We start from the raw sequence: 21,726 nt of genomic DNA, 5'->3' as shown, positions 1-21,726 counted from the left end.
TTAAGGCAAACCAGAGGGCAATATCTTATGAATATACATGAATTAAGCAAACACCGGCAGAAAGAAAAACATGATGCTTTAAATGTTTCAGAATTTTTAGGCTTCTGGGAATTTTTAAACTTTACAGAATTTGAAACATAAACTAGCTTATATATATTTATATATATATAAAATTCGAGAGTTATTCTTTTCGAATTGCCTCAGTCCTTGAGAAGGATTCAACTTATATATATATATATATATATATATATATATATATATATATATATATATATATATATATATATATATATATATATATATAAGCTAGTTTTTATGTTAAAATTAACATTTATATTGAAGAAGTAGGGTGGAATTTGATTGTCCTATATTTATTTTTGTTTAATTATATTTAATAAATTTTTGAAATTTTGATAATACAAAAAATATTATATATAATTATACCAAGAAATATAGAACAATTAAAATTTAACAAATGTTTATGTTCTTGATTTCTTTTTCTAACTTTCTTATTGTTCTTGTATAATATTTTTTATCTTTTATTTAATTTTATTATTTATCAATTATATATATATATATATATATATATATATAATGTTGTATATAATATTATATAATTATAATAGAAAATATAAAATAGTAAAATAATGAATAAGCTTAGATTACACAAGCATATTATAAAACCCAAATAACAGAGAATTTACACAGCCCGCGCCGACCCAAAATTATAGATGCGAACACATATAAAACCACCAAACAAATGACATCTACTTAACACAGAATAACATTACTGACTTCCAATGAAAGACAAAACCCAATGAAAATGATTCAACCGCGTACAGTAAAAATGAACGAAACAATATGAAGTAACTTACCTCAATATTCTCTAAAATTTGAGCTGTGTTGTCAATGAAGCCGCTGGAAGAAAATGGGCAGAGTTTCCAAAAAGGTCATTACTCCAACGAAAACCCTCTCGCCCGTTTCAATCTATTCACAATAAATAGAAACTATCTCAAATATATTATCATACATAAAATCACAGAGCCAATGCTATTTATTTAGCTGGTAACCACACCATTGTTGAAGAAAAAAACAATTACCCAATTACAAAAGAAAAGCAAAGACAAGCACAAAGGAATAATGTCAGAGGGTGATATTAAAGATCTTCATAAATCTGAAGACAAGAATCAATTCTTACAAATAAATCTATAGAATTAAAATGACGAAACAAATGTATGAAAAACTCTAAAATAAAAATATGAGGTCAATTGTAGAGGTGTTAGCGAACAAAATCAAAATGTCTTCCAGTTGCCCGGGTATTAAATCCAGCACAAATTTTTTAAATTTTCTCATGTCAGCTAAAGTACTTGCAGGGTGATTCTAGATATACAAATGTTTGAAATTTCATTTAAAAAAAATCTCAACTGAGTCAAAACAGGTCTAAATTTTAACATTAAAATGGTAATTTTGACATTAAATGGTAATCCTTTATCAAATTTTTAGTGATTTTATAATGTCAAAGTCTTATGCCTATGCCTAAAGCAATATCTTCTCCCAAGGTGGCAAAAATGGTAGAAGAAAATGATGTGAATGGATCAATTAAAGAAATTCATACTTTATTTTCTCATTCACATAAACCAGAAGGAAATATTGATATGGAATCCTACACTACCAAAGAATTAGGGCTTAGAGGAATGTGTAATGATCATATGGACTTATTAGAGGATGTGTGCACCATGATGGAGAAAGTGATTGTTTCTTCTTATAAAGAAGATGAAATGAGTGATCAAATAGGAAAAGAGAAAGAAATGCATCATGAAAAAATCCAATTTGATAGGGATATGTATTTAGATTTAAAGTATGATATAAGGGGTCAAACAACAACCTTTCCAAATGGAGAAGAAAATCATAATTGCATCTAATACTTTAACTCTTTAAAAATGAAATCATCTATGACATGCAATAGGAAGAAGAGTTGTGTTAGGATTAAACTATGGATAGAAATAACAATTACATGCAAATATAAACAATATTTGAAAATAATAGATCACACAAAAAAGAACACAAGACACCAAGATTTAATATGGTTCACCCAATCCCTGGGCTATGTCCACCAAATAGAATGTCTGATATTATTTCAACCTAGTGATTACAACTTGATTACAATTTTTAATCCTTTACAACTGAATACTGCCACAAGGACCAATTTTTGCATCACAACACTGAAACAATCCCTAACCCTAAGCCCTTTTTTACAAGTATTTTAACTGCTTTAGGGTTATAATTAATAATTTCATGTTGGCCAAAAATCCCATCAAGGAATTATGGAGTATGTACAATACTTCCCTAATCAATCACCACAATCTAACAAGTTGATTCCAAAATCAGAGATTTTTGATGATGGATATACTCCTATGTCCAAAGATGTGGAGCATGCTAAGAGTCTTAGAGTTGGAATTCAAGGAGAAAACTTATATTTTAATCCAAAAGAAGTTAAGAATTTCCATATTTTAACTCACCATGGTATTTATTTTCCTTAGTCAATAAACGGATTTTAATGATTATACTTTAATTCCCTAGAGGTTAGGTACTTGCCTTCTACATACTCTAATTAGGATTTATTGTTGTGCGTCACATTTTTAGGTTACATGTGTTTCTCTGATTAGTTCCCTTTGTTGATTTCTTTGAGGGACTCTATGACTCTATGATAAAGCACATCATTCTCCCACCTCTGGGTTTGCCAACCTCCTTTGTAGTTCTTGTCCATAGTTCCTTCTCCATAGAACTAGAACCAACTATTCCTAGGGTATTAGATCTACCAAAAAAATATTAAATTTTCTCATGTTAGCTAAAATACTTGTGGGGTGATTTTAGTTTTACAAATATTCAAAATTTCATCTTTTTGAGCCTAAAATGAGTCAAAACAAGCCTAACTTTTGACATTAAAAACACTTCATTTTTTTGGAAATCAGCTTCAAAGTCATAAGTTGTGACAAGTTAATGAAAGGTGATAAAATACATGTTTTTCATGGCAACATTAAACTTTAAATTTTAAGAAGTTAACGTTAGAGGTTGAAAACATGTGTTTCCATTTGAGATCTTAACCTCTTATCCCGTAAAAGGATTAACAATAAAATTCCAAACACGAAATCAAAACCCTAAACCTTAACCTCCAAAAACCAAAAAGGTTAAGATTGAGAATTAAATTATGTGTTTTAAATACAATTCTTAACCTCTTTACCCAAATGCCTTAGGTTAAATTTTGAGAGGTTAATTAATCTCATTTAAATTAGCTATTTTTGGGACTTGTAATAAGAAAATCATTTTCATAATTGATATCATTAAATGAAGTTCTCATAAACATCATAGTTTGATGGAAAAATATTCCAAACTCTTCATAGTCAAGGTGAAATGGGTATTAGTAGAATGGAGAGGGACACTAGGTAGACATTAAAATGACCAACTCAAGAATCGATGTTACTTCCCAAAATAAAGAGAAATTTAATAGTGTCTTTTTCGATATTCTTGTGACACAAATATGAATGTGAAAATATGATCGGCTATGCTGATCTATTTTATCAAATGCCTATGTAGAGTGTGCTACAAGATTCATCAAAGTTTGTAATACCATACCATGTAATACAAGGCATCGAAGCTATTTCATAGAATTCCTATCATAGGTTTAGAAAGAACATTTGCCAATGAAGGCTCGCCAAAGAGGTTGAAGGGATATATCTAAAAAAAATTATGCATAATGGTCTGATCAGTGTGAGGGATGGTTTGGATAAATATTGATAGGAACATTCCATGGAGCTTTACGCAGTGCCAAACTCACTAAAAATTATATTTTAAATGCCATCTGATCCAACTTGTAAATTATTTTCCAAAACTCCCTCAAAGCATGCATATATGCTTATTCTACCATTGTACATGCCCTTTTGATGAATGAGGGCCGTAGAACTTGATTGGTTCAAATAAAAAAATAACAAATATTGATTGGTGAATACTTGAGTGCGCAGGAGAACCATTCGATATAATGATTTCCTAATTAATAGATAGTTCCATTAGTGTAACATGTTGGTTAGCTATTTGTTTGGAAGAGAGAAGAAATCTGAAGCAAAACATTTGTTCTTATTGATATAATAGCGTAACCAATATCTCCTTCATCTAGGTAAGACTAATTAGTAGGTGTAGGCTATTGACTAATGTTTCTCTTTGATGCAAAATTTGAAATGACTCTGTCATGACAAATAATATGAAGATATGGCATTTGTGACAGTGGTAATGTGAAATCTCTTTTTATTACATTGTTGAAGACAACTATTTTAATATATCCGAATATTCTCCTCACTTATCATGGCAAGCAGTTAGGTTTATTAAATCCTAGTAATATTCACTTGGTAAGTAAAGTGGCACATGTCAAACCTATATGCTAGAATTGCAAGGTTTGTGAAATATATTTTAGGACTTTATTGTAAAGTGGATTTTGAAAGGATGTTTCTTAGTTTCTTTATTTTAAAACAAACATAAACACTAGCTTGGAGATAGTTGCAATTTCTTTTAGACTGGTTCCTTGAACTGAATAAGGAATTCATGATAATGATGTCAAAATTTTCCTTTTCCACCATGATTGTGTTTTTTTGTTAAGAAAAGAAGTAATTAATGGGTGCTGACCCAAAGTACAAAAAAAATACTAGAAAGATCCAGACAAGCATGATCTCTCTCTATCAAATACAAAGGACTAAAAGTGATCGACCTACAAACCATGGTTAATAATGAAAATGAAAGGCTTGGGGCAAGCCCCCATAATATTTGTAGACTTTAACCAACAACAACAAAGGACCAAAGTGTTCCCTTTAAAACTTCCAGCAATCACTCGATCATAAGAGAAACTAAGATAATAGATCACCATAAGAAACAAGTGAACAAACTCAGGCCATCTACTCCTATTAGAATAGTAAGAAAAGAAATAAGAAAAAACAATACTAAACCTCTAGCCTTGGAAAAAAAAATGCATATCATCCAACCATAGGTACAGGCAAAGCTCTAACCTTAACAAACATAGTCAAAAGTCTTCTAGCACTCGAAAAACTCCAAAAACACCATACCAAGAGGAGTAGAGAGGAGGAAGACCAAGCTCTAGAGGTAAGAGCAACTCCCCCTTACTATGCTAACAACACTACTAAAAGTAGCACAAGTATTTAGTATCTCAATAGGAGTCTCCTCTTCTTCCCAATACCCAAATATAATCTCCACATCATTAAGAGATTGCTCCACCTCCATAGGAGTAGCAAACTAAGAAGCTAAGAGTAAGACCCAGGCCACCTCTATAGGACATAAAAAAAATCTCCACACTAAAGTTTTTAGCTATGGAGTTATGAGTCATCCTTTCTTTACTACTTGAAGTACATCACCTGTACATGCTCTCACTAGCCAGATCTCTTACAATAGGAAAGAGATACTCACAAGAAATGGGAGATTAGCCATTGAACACATTCACAACCACTTTCCTCTAGCAACCAACTCCCTCTATATGTTTTTTCCCCACCTTTATAGGGTCCTCCACCTCAATAGGAAGCACAAAAGTGAAATAATAGGACAGAGGAAACCTCCACCACACGTGCATCCAAGGCTCTAAAATGACTACCTTAACAACAGTCAAGTTCCAAATAGAGGAAACATTCACCTCAAAGCATGAGAATCCAAAATAATCCCCAAAGAAAAAACATGAAGTGGTAAGAGAATCTCCAAATGATGAACAAAAAAGCCCAGCCAAGGGGAGCTATCAATAGTAAAACCCCTAAAAATGAAAACTCTATTGGATACAATTGATTAATTATTTATTGTCTTTGATGTTAAAAAAATTTCATATCATTATTAGTTAGTATATGCAAAGCTCACTCAAGCAGTGAAGATACTTTTCTATGTCTATTGAGTGTTCCTTTGATTGCCTAGTTTAGAAGGCAATGTCTACCAAGTTCCCTTGGGCATCGAGGGAAAGACCATAGAAGGTGAGTGTTAATTGAGCTCACTTGGTTAATGTAGAAAAGGTGGATGGAACTAGTGCTAACTGAGCTCACTCAGTTGCCAATAGATTTTTACAAGTTTGTAGTGTTAACCAAGCTTTTATTGCTTAACACATGAAATCACTTCTGAATTAGTTTCTATTGAGCTAGGTCAGCTAAAAAAGGATTTTTTTATCTTAGAATATTAAGCTCAATTTATTTATCTATTGGTTCTAGCCGACAAAGGTGATGAATGTTAATTATTCTAAGTTGTATATGAACCAACTTGACAATATGAGAGATATAAGTATAAGGACAAGTCATGGATTCAAAAATTGTGCAAGTGAAGATGTGTTGAATGTATTGAAGATTTAATAAGGAAGAGAGTAAGTGAATTTAAAGGATAAATAAAATATCCTTGTGGAGTAGAAAAGATATATTCAATAAGGAAGGATCAAGTACAAGCCCAAATAGAGATATGTAATCAGCAAATCAGTCACATTCAAATTAGGTCATCTCATTGTTACTCTCTAACCATAAATCTCCTAATAGAGTTGGCTTAACAAATTTTTGTAAATCCTCTAACAAGGTGGTGGTTCTATTGAATTATCTCAAGACCTCTAAGAAGGCCACTCTTAATAGGGTGATTAAATTCTTTAATACGATCACACCTAATAGTGTTTTTTTTAACCATTAATAGGGTTGGCTTCTAACAGGGCTCACTTCAGAAGAGTGAAATTAGTAACTAGTTGCAGTTGGTGGTTTTTCCCAAATTGGGTTTCCATGTTAAATCCTAGTGTCAAATGTGTTCATACTATTTTCTTTTATGTGTTTTCAACTAAGTTAAAATAATGGTAATTACATATAACATCTCAAATTTGCATAATTAGTAATTACAAAGTTACAACATTTTATGTGTGTTTACCGAGCATCAACATTATCTAGTTATCAGAGTTTATTTATTTATACTGACATCTAAGGGATCTGGGACTTATTTTAGTAGTAACTAATTTACCCTTCACCTCTCAGTTACTCCTCTTATATTTCCAACAATTGGTATTAGATCTTTTGGTGATTGTAGAGAAGGTTTTAAGGGCCTAAGCTAATGATTAGGATATCTTATAGAAGAGAGATCCCCAAGCTAAACAAAGAAAATTTTGTAACATGACAAGGACTCATGAGGTTACATTTGGCTACTATCATTGACTTAGGATGTAGATATCTTGTTACTAAATACAAGACTCCACTGGAACATTATCTGTTGAAGATATTTCTGAAAAGAAGAATCATAACATCATGATGGAAAGTACTTTCGATTGAAACTATGAAAGGTTTTTTAACCCTGTGGTTAAACCACCATAATTTTGATAGAAACTAAGAGATTTAGTTTCTATTGAAAGTTTGGAAAAAGAAATTGATAGAAACTAAGTTTCTATCGAAACTAGCTAGATCGAAGGTTATATGAATAGTTTGAAGTTTTTTCAGTGATTTCCTTTCTTCGGAGCTGAATTACCAGGTTTAAATGGAGCACTAAAGACCTAAAACTCTGAGCTAGCTTTCTAATAACTATGAATTTGGTGCTTTTCAAAATTTTTAGGTATATATTTTTTAACGTCAATTGAATATAGGATTATTATAAAAAATAAACTGATATATTTGGTGCTCATGGAAAAATAGTAAGTAAAAAAATAAAAAATTTGAAAAATAAGTATGGTCTCCATATTTGAGTCACCTTTCAATCAGTGTTTTTTTTTTGAAATTGGGTAAATATATAATATGTTACATGTGTCAAAAGCCACGTATGTCTAAATTAGTATTATGTCAACTTTAAACTACAATAAAATATGAAATACTAATGATAAAGATATAAGACCAACTCTATGATTTAGGTATGGATGTTAACAAACTAAATTTGAAAGAATCACATTGATATCTATTGTAGAAAAAAATTTGTGTGTCAAAAATAGTGTCATTCTTTTACAATCAGGTTTTTGATATCATACCAATTTTCATAGGAGAAAAAAAAAAATTTCAATAAATTCAATTTTATATATATATATATATATATATATATATATATATATATATATATATATATATATATATATATATATATATATATATATAGAATTTAGACACAAAATCCTAAAAGACTTTAGTTTACTTCATCTTCAAATTCCTAACTCTTAAACAAGAATTTGTGTTTGAAAGTGAAAGTTTTCTTGAAAATTCAGAGTTTAGTGTTAGTTTAGGCAAAAAAGAGTAACCCACTATTGTGGGCTCACCCGATGATTGATATTACATCTACTCTTAGTTATGCTAAATTTGATGAAGTTAAAGATTGCAGGATAGCTTATGAGATGTGGATCAAGCTAAAACACATATATGGAGGAGATGACAATGTATGAAGAGCTAAGGCTAAAAGTCGTAGAGGTCATTTTGATTAGATGAAAATGAAAGAAGATGAGAACATTGCAAAATATGTGCAAAGAATCAAAGCAAGTGTAAGTGCAATCAAAGCATCTAGAGGAGATATTAAAGAGAAAACAATAGTAAGCAAGGTAGTTAGAACTCTTCTTCCTATTTATGCAATCAGAGTGTTTGCTATTCAAGAAATGTGATGTGATCCAAATAATAAAATATCCTTGGATGCTCTAGTTGGAAGATTAATAGCTTTTGAGTTAGATAACTTTGATAACTACATTTCTAGTTCAAAGGTTATTGCATTTTATTTTAAAGCTAAACTCTCACTCAATAAAAAGGTTAAGAAATCAAAGTCTAGTCAATCGAGAATTGAGGAAGAAGAATCAGAAGAAAGTTTAGACAGTGATCTTGAAGTTGTTGAAGCACTACTTGCAAAGAATTATTCCAAAGGTAGAGGAAAGTATAAGCATAAATTTCCTCTAATTTACTTTTGTTGTGAAGAATTTGGTCACATTGTTGCAAGGTGTGCAAATAAAGAGATCAAATATAAAAATAAAAGCAATAAGCAAAAAGGCAAGAAGGATTCGAAGAGCTACAAGAATTGTAAGGACAAAGGTAAGAAATCTTTTTTTATAGCTAAAATTTTTGATAATAGTCAAGATGAAATTGTATATATTTTTGTAAAAGATGAATCTAATGATGAAGAAGATAAGATGGAACTTATCTCTCATGTTAGCAAAAAATGATATATGGATGATTGACAATGGATGTTAACATCATATGACTAGAGACAAAATAAAATTTAAGCACATGGAATATTATGATGGAGGTAGTATTTTATTGACTAAAGAACTTGTATGTGACAATTTGTATTGTGTTGAAGTACTAAAGAATAATCTACTGAGTATGGCACAATTGAATAATAATGGATTCAAGGTAGAATTCATGAATGGATAGGCCAAACTACTTGATGGAAAGGGAAATCTAGTTGGATTTGGCAAGGAAACAAAAGACAATCTATTTTATTTTGATCTTAGTAATTGTTCATGTTTTATTGCTCAAGTTGAAAAAAGATGGTTATGGCACAGAAGGCTATGTCATGTAAACTTTGATAATCTAGTTAAGATAAGAAAAAATAGAAGAGTAAGAGGCATTCCTAGTTTGAAAAAGCCTAATATGGATTTATGCAAGAATTCGCAAATTGGTAAGACAGGAAAAACTAGTTTCAAAAGAAAAAACTATTAGTCATAAGAAGTCTTAGAAATTGTTCAAGTAGAATTAAGTGGACCTATTGGAATAAAGAGTTACATTGGAGAAAAGTTTTTCATTTTTTTTTATTGATGACTATTCTAGAATGATGACTGTAATGTATCTAAAAGAAAAATTAGAAGCCTTTCAAAAGTTCAAGTGGTACCTAGCAAGAGTAGAAAGAGAAACAAGAAGGAGATTGAAATGTTTAAGATTAGATAGAGGTGGTGAATTCATCTCCAGTGAAATCAATAATTTTTTTATTAAAAGAGGAATTAAAAACAAGTATTAGGCCTTGGTACGGTACAGTAGAATGGTATAACTGAAGGAAGAAATAGATCTATCATGGATTGTGCAAGAACCCTAATGTTTGAAAAGAGTGTTGCTCTCAAATACTAGAAGGAAGCCACTAGAAATGTAGTACATACCTTGAATAGAGTAAAATTCAAGAAAGATTCAAATAAAACCCCTTATCAACTATGGTATGGCTACAAAACTAATGTAGGTTACTTGAAAGTATTTGGTAGCAAATATTATATCTTGAAAGAGTCTAGAAAAGGAAAATTTGATGTAAAAGGCGATGAAGGCATATTTCTAGGATACTCTTGCAAAATTAAAGCATACAAATGTTTAAATTTGTCTACTCATAAAATAATACAAAGTGCACATGATATAATTGATGAGTTTGCATAAAAGAGCGAAGAAGAAAGAAAAAAAGAACTAGAGGATTACAAAAGATTCATTTACTATGAACCTAATACCCTGCCAAACCTATTCAAAAGAAAGGAGGCTTCATTTCTCAAGTCCCCAAAATCTCCAATAGTCACTAAGTTACAAATAGTACAACTTGAGTCATATTCAGAGGCTATTAAGCTAGTTCAAACTGAGTTTGATGGACTCGAGTCATAGATAGTAGAACCTCAGTTTGATACTAAAGTTCATGATGATGATGGGGTCAAGCCAAATAATAGAATGGACACAACAAGAAAGGGGAAACCTTATTAATTATGAAAAATGCTAATACACTCAGTAAAAAGAAAATAGACTTCAAAACAAGCCCTATGGGCTTACAATAGCATAAATCTAGAGATAATTTCTTTTTCCAGTACCTTCCCTCCAACTCCACTCCGAACTGCCTTTTACAATGCCAAAAATGTTCTTAAATAGCCCCCAAAGGGTTAAGGATTAGGAATACATTCTAGAAAGTACTAGTTGGAATCCACTACTCAAATAGAAAGCACCAGAAGTCGCATTAGAAATCAACACAAAATTAGAAGAATCCAGAAATAGTAGCCGAACTTTAGGAAGGCATAACTTTTGAACCGTACCTCTGATTGACAAATTGTTTACATTTTTGAAAAGCTCTCGAAGCACTCTATAGCTCTATGGAAGAGCTTCACTCATCTCTCATTTTTTGGCACTATTCGAGGTCATTTAATGTCCCTAACCTGACTTTGAAGCATTCTTAGGAGGTCCCCCAGAAGCTGAAAAATTGCAATAACTTTCAAACCATGGGGCCTTTTGACCTGATTCTTTTTTTGGAATGCTCTAAATTACAATTATAATCATCTGACCAGTTTACACCTTATAATTCACAAAAAATATGGCTCAATTATATAATCCTATTTTTTTGGCATTTACACGTATTCCAATGTGCTTTAAAACTCTAAAAAACTCTAACCCAGAACACTAAAAGTGGAATTGTGAGAGTTGGAATATTTATTTGACCCAAATGGGTATCCAAAAATGAAAAAACATGAATCAAAAACTATATCTAGGTATAATTTTTTTTTTTGGTGACACAAGATTGCCCTTATACCTCTGGATGCTCCTACATCAGACGAAGACATTGAACTCATTTAAAACCAAAAGAGCTTGTGTTAGAAAGATATGTTAGAAGGTAGCATGCACCTGATCAAATCATTGAAGATAAATCTAATGGAGCAATGAGAAGAAGTAGATTAAAAGGTACATGTTTACTTCCTAAATTTGATCCTAGAAATGTTAAAGATGCTCTAGAAAATTAAAGTTGGGTTGAAGCAATGAATGAAGAAATTGAACATATATAAAGGAACAAAACTTGGACTCTTGTTCTTAGAACCAAATATTAGAATGTAATTGGCTCAATGGGGGTGTTCAAAAATAAGCTGAATTAAGATGTAAAAGTTTCAAGAAACAAGGCAAGATTGGTATGCAAAGGTTATTCTCAAGAAGAATTTATTGATTATCGTGAGACTTTTTTTCTATAGCAAGATTAGAAGGTGTTAGTGATCTGCAAGATATTTTCACTAAAATTTGAAGTATCTTCAAAACTCCAATAATCAGTACCATGTTGAAGTTCTCACAATTTTGACTCCAACACACCTTGAATAGGCAAAATTGGAGTTTAGATGACAAAGTTTGGTCAAACTGGGACCAAAGGCCATAAAAAGGTGAAAAAATAATAATCTCAAAAGTGGTCAATAATGGATTTCAAATGAAAGAGCTCGTCAAAAGCTTTTCAATGGCGTTCATTTCGTCAAAACCAGAGATTGAATGTGAAAGTTATGATGGTTTGAAGTTCAAGTAAAAGTGTGGATTCTAATGACATTAGCATGACATCATAAAATCTTAAAGAGAGGGAAAACAATTCAAATTGAAATAAAAATTATTATTTAATTCAAATTAAAGGAATTATATGATGAGAGTTGAACTCCCAACCATTGCCCTCCTAAAAATAAGGCCAACCAATGGGCTATTTATGGTATACTTGATTTTAAAGGAAGAGTTGTTATATACCCATAACAAATCCACCCAACATTATTTGAAATAAGGGCTTTTGTTATTTTGCTATAACTTTTAATCCCAACAATTAGTTTAGGCTAAAGGGGTTAAAAGAAAATGTAGTTTGTTAGAAGCCCTATTATTATAATTTTTTGTTTTAGCCTATTTTAGACTAATTTTATGTATAAAAAGTGGGGTAGGAGGTCATTTTGAGGACATGGAGATTAGAATTTTTTTTTAGATTATTCAATATTTAAGAGGAATTAGAAGAATGACTTATTGCTGAGAAGGAGAGAGAAAATTCTAGAGGACATATTTTTAGTCCCAAACATCGGAGTAGTTTAATGCTATTGTTCTACAAGGGGTTGATTCTGTAACACATTGTAATTTCTTTTTTGGAGTTAATCAGATTGGTCCATCAGTTGGAGTAGGACCCAAAGATGTAATCCTAACAAGGCAAACTCTGAGATCAAATTGTGTTTTGCCTCTTATCTCTCATTTCTTTTTTGCCAGTTGATTATGTGTTATTCCTTTTTACATTTCAATTATGTTAATTTTCTTTAGTAAAAGCATTAAATTAATTTAATGTAATTGGTTAGAAGTCCTCTGTATTTGTCCATAATTATTCTTCTCTATAATTTCAATTGTTTTAAATACATAGTGACACATTTACTACTTGGATTAGGAAAGTATATATGATTGTTCGGATTAAGTCATAAAACTTATAGATCCTAAATTAGATTAGTTAGAACTTAACTAGCATACACAACACTCTAAGGATTTAAAATGTATCAAATGGATGTTAAATATGTATTCTTGGATGGAATTCTTGATGAGGAAGTCTACATTAAACAACTAGAAGGTTTTGTAGATCCTATCAAAAGAGACATGGTTTGCAAGTTACAAAAAGCATTATGTGGTCTCAAGGAAGCTCCTAGAGGTTGGTATGAAAGTCTTCATAATTATTTGGTACAGATTGAGTTTCAAAGAACAAATGATAATAGTAGTCTGTATATCAAAGAACCTGGACCAAACAAGAAGATTGTTTTGGAAGAAATATTTGTTGATGATACTCTATTTACAGGAAATGATGCCTTGTGCAAAGAATTTTCAAAAGAAATGAGTAAAGAATTTGAGATGTCCATGTTTGGTGAGATAAAACTCTTTATTGAGTTGTAGATATAGCAAAACAAAGATGGTTTGTACATCACTCAATCTAAGTATATCAAGGAGATACTGAAAAAGTTTGGAATAGAAGATTCAAGACTAGTTGGAACCCCTATGTCTACTGGACATAAGCTTTCCAAGAATGATGATTCCAAAGAAGTAGATCAGACCACATACAAAGCAATGATTGAAAAATTGTACTATGTAGTACATACAAGGTTTGATATTGTTCAAGGAGATAGAGTGGTGGCAAGATTCTCTGAAAATCCTAGAGAAAATCACATGATGAAAATCAAGAGAATCATGAGATATCTGAAAGTTACTAAAGACTATGGCTTATCATATAAAATTGGAGACAATTTGGACTTGAAAGTATTTACTAATGCTGATTGCTCATGATGTCTAGATGATAGAAAAAACACTAGTTGTGGAGCATTCTTTCTTGGTAAAAGATAGTCTTGGACAAGCAAGAAACAAAATTGCATCTCTTAATCCACAATAGAGGTTGAATATGTGGCAACATCAGTTAATTGTTCTAACATTGTTTGGTTCAAACAATTGTTGGAAGGAATGAAGATAGAGATCAAGGATCCAATAGTCATATATCGTAATAACACTAGTAATATCAATATATCAAAGAATCAAGTGATACATACCATTAAAAAGAATGTTTCTATAAAATATCACTTCTTAAGAGAGTTGGTGTAGGATAAAGAAGTCAGATAAGAATATGTGACTACAAAAGAACAGATTGTAGACATATTCACCAAGCCATTAGTTAAGGATGCATTTATGTATCTAAGAGCTAAGCTAGGATCATTCCTCTATCTGAAGCTCACTAAATAAAGTTTAGTGATGCATCAATAGGAGCTAAGTTGAAGATCAATCAGTTGGTACAAAATTAACATGAGCATATTGCAAATGAATCAGTACTTAAGGTACATTGATATTATTAAAGTTGTTGTCTTTGACATGTGTTGCCAAAGAGGGAGAAGTTTACTATCATATCTAATAGAAATTTTTATCATTCCAAAGAAGGAGAAGTTTGCTATAAGAGGGAGAAAGTTCTGTGAATGAACTTGACAAAAGTTGTTGTAAAGAAAGGAAAAATATAGTGAAAGGAGCTCATATTGATAGAGGGAGTTCTTAAGAATAAATTCAAAATTTCATTGTGTTATGACATGTTGTGTTGCCATCAATGCCAAAGAGGAAGATTTTTAGATACAATTGATTAATTGTGTATTGTCTTTCTTGTTACGCAAATGTCATATCATTATAAGTTAATATATGCCAAGCTCACTTGGGTAGTGAAGATATTTTTTTGTGTCTATAGGGCATTTCTATGATTGCCTAGTTCAAAAGGCAATGTCTACCAAGTTCCCTTGGGTGTAAAAGGAAATATTGCAAAAGCTAAGTGTTAATCGAACTCACTTGGTTAATGTAGAAAAGTTGGATGGAACTAGTGCTAACCAAGCTCACTCAATTGCCAAAGGATCTCTACAAGTTTCCAGTGTTAACCAAGGTTCTATTGGTTGAAAAATGAAATTGCTTCTAAGTTAGTTTCTACCAAGTTGGGTTGGCTAATGAAGGATTTTATTATCTTGACATATTAAGCTTAATTTATTTATTTATTAGTTCTACCCAACTAAGGTGATGAATGTTAATTATTCTAAGTTGTATATGAGCCAACTTGACAATATGAAAGATATAAGGATGTGTCATGGATTCAAAAAATGTACAAGTGAAGATGTGGTGAATGTATTGAAGATTTAATAATGAAGAGAGGAAGCAAATTTGAATGATAACTAGAATATCCTTGTGGAGTAGAAAAGCTATATTCAATAAGGAAGGATCTAGTACAAGCTAGAATAGAGATCTGTAATTAGCAAATCAGTTGCATTCAGATCGGGTCATCTCATTGTTACTCTCTAACCATTGTAGTAGTGATCTACATCTCCTAACAAAGTTGGCTTAATAGCTATTTGTATATCCTCAACAAGCTAGCAGTTCTATTGAATTATCTCAAGACCTCTAACAATGCCTCTCTTAACAGGGTGATTAAATGCTTTAACTGGCTCAGGCCTAATAGTGTGTTTTCTAACCTTTAAGAGGTTTGGCTCCTAATAAGGCTCATTTCAGAAGAGTAAAAATAGTAACTAGTTGCAAATGATGATTTTCCCCAAATTGGGTATGCACATTAAATCCTAGTGTCAAATGTGTTCATGCTATTTTCTTCTATGTGTTTGCAACTAAGTTAAACAAATGTTTATTGAAGATAACATTTATGTTAGAATCTGATAAGATTAATAACTCAGAAAACTAGTGCAAAAAGTAAATATCTAAACTGTGAATGCAAATGATACAAAATCAAAATAGCAACACAGAGTTAGTCTCCAAGAGAGTAATGCAAATGCTGGAAGCAAAATAACATTAAGAGGATGCAAGAAAAAGAGATGCAAATACAAGCAAGGTAGCATGCTTATATAGGCTAAGAAGAGCGAGGAGGTGGCAACACCAACCAATGAGGAGCAACCATTTATCGGACTAAAGATAGCAAAGTATCTTCCCAAGATAGCTAATGGATGCTCACATGTAGGAAGGTGACACCTCACAACCATTCACGTAATAAGACATGCTTTATTAATGTAAGTGAGATTATTAAAAGTGTAGGAAAAACTTAGCAAAATAGGAAAAAATAAAAAACTACACTAACACCCCCCATAAGCGAAGCTTAGGTGGATGCTAACCTAGCAAAGCTATGAAAGCAGGAAAATGGGTCCCTGCAACAAGGCCTGATTAGGTACCCAATACAAGAAAAAGAACTAGATGAAGGAAACTAAGCCTCCAATCTAGGAAATGTCCTAAAGAGAGGAACAAAAAAAGAGTACGAAGCATCTCCAAAGCATGAAGCTGCAAACACTGTCAGAAGAAATTGCTAGAACCCCCATTGAAATAGTGCATGACTAGGTAGAGAAGACAAAGTTTGAAGAGCTGATCAATCGAAAAGGTGACCTCCAAAGGTAGGAATGAATGATTGTCTATATAGTAGATGAACCATCTCATCGAAATGCATAGGTTCCTAGCCACTACATCCGCCTAGTACATAGGAACAAAAACTGAATATGTAGATCACTCAACTGAACCAAAGAAGCAATAGAGCCAACAGGTGAACCCCCCATAATGCTGAACAGGGAGAGGGGTGAAAGGAACACTGAAATACAATGCAAAAAAATATCTACGAGAAGAAGAATCAGGAACACCAATAGTGCAATAGAAGTACAAGCACAGGATAAAGGGCAGTGTCACCGACACACTGCATTGGCTCATGTCGTGGAAGAAAAATTCACTTGACAAAGGTGGATGAGCACAAAATGGAAAAACATCATGAACCCCCATGGCTCTTTATAACTGAGTGCAAGTACAAACAAACATAAGGTGTACAAGATCCCAGATATGCAAAAGTAGGCACTTTATCTCAGTGTGTTTACAAAAAAGGGAATCCAACAGAATAGAAGCATACAATGCTTAGAAGTTAGAAAGAAGAGTGAGCCAAAAGAATAGAAGAAGAGATTCCAGGACCTGTAGAATCCAAGTAATTTGCCAAAGTGCAAAAGTGCAAAACTTGAAGGAGAAAGAACTTGGAGCAAAATTTGGATAAAAGAACTCTGCAACTAAATAACTCATAGAACCAGATTTCCAACGATATCTGGCGAGCCCAGTAAAGAGTCTGAATGAGCGAGATATGGCTCCCGAAAGGCAAAATAGAACATTTGGCTTTGACTTCCAAAACAAGCAACCAAACTATAGCAAAAATCAAAAAAACCTATACCATCATCTCTATCTTAGAACCAGCTTTCTGACGCATTTTTTGGATCGAAAAAATACATCCGTATGCTCAAGTTATGGAAGAAAAATCGATAAGGCCTCCTCATGAAGAGCATATGCTAAAAGTGAAACTTGGGCACAATAATCAAGGAAAAAAATAGCACCACTGTGATCTACTCAAAAAATCATGCACTTTTAAAAAAAGAATTGCATCAATATGAGGTTGTATGAGAAAGTTATGATCCTCCAAAATTTTCAAAATGAGAACTGTGCACAGTCACGACTAAGAATTTGCAATTTTTGAAGAATTCATGCATGAATATCAAAAAACAACTCCACTAGTGGATAGAGCACAAAAAAATAGCCAAGTTCATAACAAGAATCATCAAAATTGGAGTCTGTATGAGCAAGAATAAGACATTTGAAAACTGCATTCAAATCTGCGACTGCCAATGGAGAGGGGTATGGTTGTAGCTTTGCATGCTCAATTCTGCAAAATATATAGCTTGCGTGCAAAATCTAAAAGATACCCAGATGGTTTCTCGGGGCTGCGAACAAAACCCAGAAAGCATTTTTATTTCTAATGTACAAAAGATGTTGTTGTAGTGTAAATTAGATGCCTTTAATAGTAAAAAATGGCTCCAAAAATCAAAAAATGACCCCAGCAACAAAAATATGACATCCAAATGCTAGATCAGCTTCCTAGGTCCATCAATAGCATGTTGGAACTTGCAAAACTGATTGAAAACTCCAAATATGCAAGTTAGTTGTCAGATTTGAGATTGAAACCGCAGAGAAAAATCGTTTTTGTCAAAACTTTTCTAATTCTCAAGATCATCCAAAGATGCAAGAGAAGAGCATACTTCATTTTTCAAAAAGCTACAATAAATTTTATTAGCCCCCCCTCCCGAATCTTTCAAACAAGGAAACTAAAATCTACTCTTGCACATAGAAAAGCTCTGATACCATGTTAGAATCTGATAAGATTAATAACCCAGAAAACTAGTGCAAAGAGTAAATATCTAAACTGTGAATGTAGATGATACAAAATCAAAATAGCAACATAGAGTTAGTCTCCAAGAGAGTAATGCAGATGCTGGAAGCAAAATAACATTAAGAGGATGCAAATACAAGCTAGGTAGCATGCTTATATAGGCTAGAAAGAGGGAGGAGGTGGCAACACAAACCAATGAGGACCAACCATCTATCAGACTAAAGATAGCAAAGTATCTTCCCAAGATAGCTAATGGATGGTCACATGTAGGAAGGTGACACCTCACAACCATTCACCTAATAAGACATGCTTTATTAACCTAAGTGAGATCATTAAAAGTGTAGGAAAAACTTAGCAAAATAGGAAAAAATAAAAAACTACACTAACAATCGATGATTTGAACAATTAGTTACAACATTTTATTTATGTTTACTGAGCATCAACAATATCCAGTTATCTAAGTTTATTTCTTTATGCAAACATCTAAGGCATCTAGGATTTATTTTAGTAGTAATTGATTCACCCCTCCCCTCTTAGTTACTTTTCTTGTATTTCTAACAATCCCATCTAGGGAAAATACCCCTATCAATTGAACTAGCACTAAGGACATGGACTACATTTCCCTTGTAGACTAGACCATCAATATCCAAGCCCCTACAAATCCTAAGGTTCACATGGCCCCATGAGCCATGATAGGATCCCCCAAGGGAAATAATTTCCAATGTAGCCACTACACATAGCCCTCCAAACCAAACCCATCTATATCCTCATCTCCAAGAAACTCTAAATACAAGAGAGTCCACTAGTGGTAGAGACTAGAAACACACTTGGGGAAAAAGACCCCATACATCCAAAACCCAAAGTTGGGAATAGGAGCTCTAACAGAAAACACCTAAACCCAAAATCTCCAACCCCTTATAGAGGTCCAACCATTGCACAACCCAACAACACCCCAAGCACCAACATGGGACCTTCCATCTCCAAACACAACTTGTTGTCACTTAGGTTTGCAGCCTTGTCCAAGGCCTATGTGTGAGGACAACCTAGTGAAACATGGAAACAACCTCCAAGTTGTGGGACTTGAACTACGAGGTTGAGCCTTCAGAGAAGGCCGACTTCCTCTTACTATTAGGGCGCACCTAACTACTCTTGGAGAGGAAAAGGGAGAAGGAGAGCATGAAAGCAAATCTACCTAGTCTAATCTAAGGAGGTGATGCACCAAAATAGAGTGTTCAGACCAATTCTCTGCCCATACATGTGCTAATGAACCAGAATGAAACTAAGCATATTACACATCCAGACTTGCTTTAATCAAATAACCACATACAGATCAGAAAACCAAGATGAATGACACAAGAAAGAAATTCACTTATATATCATTCATAGGCCAGCAGAGATACAATCATGTGAATTACAGATTTCCACAAAACAATGGCACAGGCAAAGAATTATTGCACTTAATACCAATGGCTGAAGGAGATAAATGGAGAATCAGATAGTTTAGAGGCACAGAGGAATTCACACTAGAATTGCAGAGCCAAAACTAGAGGAAAAATTAGAGAAAAAGTCCCCTACAAAAACTACAAAATCTGCCTTTATAGTTCAGGCATAACTGAGATCTTTTGTTGCTGAAGTGACCCTGCAGCTACCTGCCATTAAGTCCTACGGAAGACAATCATGGGAATCTGAGGAAAATCTAATCTTTGTTGCAATAGGTATCCTAAGAGAACTAAAAATGGCGCCATCAATGTTCTGACTAGGTAGATGGATCGACTGAGACGTTGGAGTGTTCTTCCCCATTCTGCATTCATATCTGGTAGGTTGGGTTGATCATGAAGATCAGATCGCAGAACTTAATTAATCACCTTCACTTTTTAGGTACATGAATCAGCAGGATCAACGAGGTCAAACGGTTCCACATGCTGACTGGGCCACGTGGGCAAATCACATCTTTTCGTTCTGCCACCTGTGGAGTCCTCTATGGTTGACCTCCTTTTTATTGAACTAACCACGCCACCCCTCAAACTATTATTATTAACTGTAATGATCATACTAACCGGTAGTTGCTAACTACCAACCTTGGCCAAGCCAGTGAGACACATGGCAACAAGGTGCTATATCACCATGGTATCTGTCGTGCAGCTTTCGATGGCGAGATAGCGCCAACTGTTGATCAGCTTTAAAATTGAATGATTATGAAGACTTGTCATATCACTGTGCTATCCTTACCCTAGGCCCATCATATCTGGCACCACCTCAGCAATCACACTACACTCGAATGAAACCTGGCGTACTTTGGTGAGACCTGGCCCTACTGATCCACGTGGAAGATGGGCGTTATGTCGCTATGGTAAAGATTTCACAACTTCACCATAGCGACATAGCATCATACGTCAATCTGAACTAATCTGGCAATTACGAGCAACAAAAACCCTTTATTGCGTTGGCTACATGAAAATATGGTCCCACTAGGACACATGGCCCCTAGGTGCTATCTCACTGTTGATATCTCTCGAGCAGTTCCCCATAGCATGATGGCGCCCATCATAGATCAATCTCAATCTGACAATTAGAACCACCTCATACTCTGCACATCCTTGCCTCTAAAAATCGCTAGGCCCATGAACCACATATGCTCTGACTCACACAGTTGGCACCTCCCTATTGGCCTTCGAAACATCAACCTGGTAGACTCAAGACTTTGACCCCACAGAGCTGCCACATGTCAACAAGGTGCTATGTCGCTATGAGGAAATCGAGGTCAATTCCCCATAGAACCACAGCGCCCAACTGATGACATGTCTTCTGATTTGCACATGTCTTCAAATGATTCACCACTGTGGCACCAGACTGCACCAACTGGGCAGATGAGGTACAAAATGGGACCCAACCACTTCCCTGAAGCTCTCGCCGTGGTGACTTTTCGTTGCCGCAAACCTTGCCTGCCTAACACTATGACTCATCATAGAACACCTTCCGGTTGGCCGGGCGCTATGTCGCTATCGGAAAACTCGTGAGTTTTTTGATGGCGACATGGCGCCTTGTCACCTTTTGAACTTTTTGGCCCATGAAACTGACTGTTCACCGTGAACATTTCTCGGTGACGTAACCTGCCCGCCGTAAGACATTTTCGTCAGGCGCTATGTCGCTATGAAGATTTTTTGACCAACACACGATAGAGACATAGCACCCATGGTGCCGTAGAACTTTTTTGACCTGCCAAAACACATATGCCCTGCAAGCTGGACCCATCGAACACGTGTCCTCCGGGTGCCATGTTGATAACGTAAATCTCGTGTA

General features: G+C 33.6%; 1 long non-coding RNA gene across 1 annotated transcript in view; it reads right to left on the bottom strand.

Annotated features, from left to right (window-relative positions):
• Positions 1–818: 818 nt before the first annotated feature.
• The window catches only part of LOC149546571 (uncharacterized), a 43,493-nt gene continuing 22,585 nt past the window's right edge, over positions 819–21,726 (bottom strand). Inside the window, exon 3 of the long non-coding RNA XR_016354359.1 lies at positions 819–987. This is a non-coding gene — a long non-coding RNA (uncharacterized LOC149546571). The remainder of the gene's footprint in view (positions 988–21,726) is intronic.

Source organism: Cupressus sempervirens, chromosome 7 (genome assembly GCF_028749045.1).
Source record: "Cupressus sempervirens isolate cs-2001-9-10 chromosome 7, ASM2874904v1, whole genome shotgun sequence".
In the NCBI taxonomy this organism is placed as follows: Eukaryota; Viridiplantae; Streptophyta; class Pinopsida; order Cupressales; family Cupressaceae; genus Cupressus; species Cupressus sempervirens.
The sequence above is the reverse complement of the archived record's forward strand: the minus strand, read 5'-3'. Positions and strand labels throughout refer to the sequence as shown.